A 308-nucleotide genomic window follows, 5' to 3' on the forward strand; every position below is an offset into this window, starting at 1 on the left:
TGAAAAAAAAACAGCGTTTCAGGCGGTCGCACACCGGACGAGAACTGCAGCGTCGCATCGCGCCACGTCTTTAAAATTCAAATACATTATTTTCTATGAGTGTAGGCACACCGGCGGCGCCGTTCGGCGTCTGTCCGCGGCGCCCAGCTACGTCGTGTTTTACTTGTAAGAATTCTTCTAGACATGCCGAAAATTTGACGCTACAGCACAGCAACTCTTCTTCTTCGTTTTCTCTGATGCACTAACTCTGCAGCAGCACTTCTTCTTCGTCATCTCGTCTGATGCACTCACTCAACCAAGCGTTCTAA

The sequence above is a fragment of the Sinocyclocheilus anshuiensis genome, unplaced genomic scaffold (genome assembly GCF_001515605.1).
Source record: "Sinocyclocheilus anshuiensis isolate Anshui unplaced genomic scaffold, SAMN03320099.WGS_v1.1 scaffold579, whole genome shotgun sequence".
In the NCBI taxonomy this organism is placed as follows: domain Eukaryota; kingdom Metazoa; phylum Chordata; class Actinopteri; order Cypriniformes; family Cyprinidae; genus Sinocyclocheilus; species Sinocyclocheilus anshuiensis.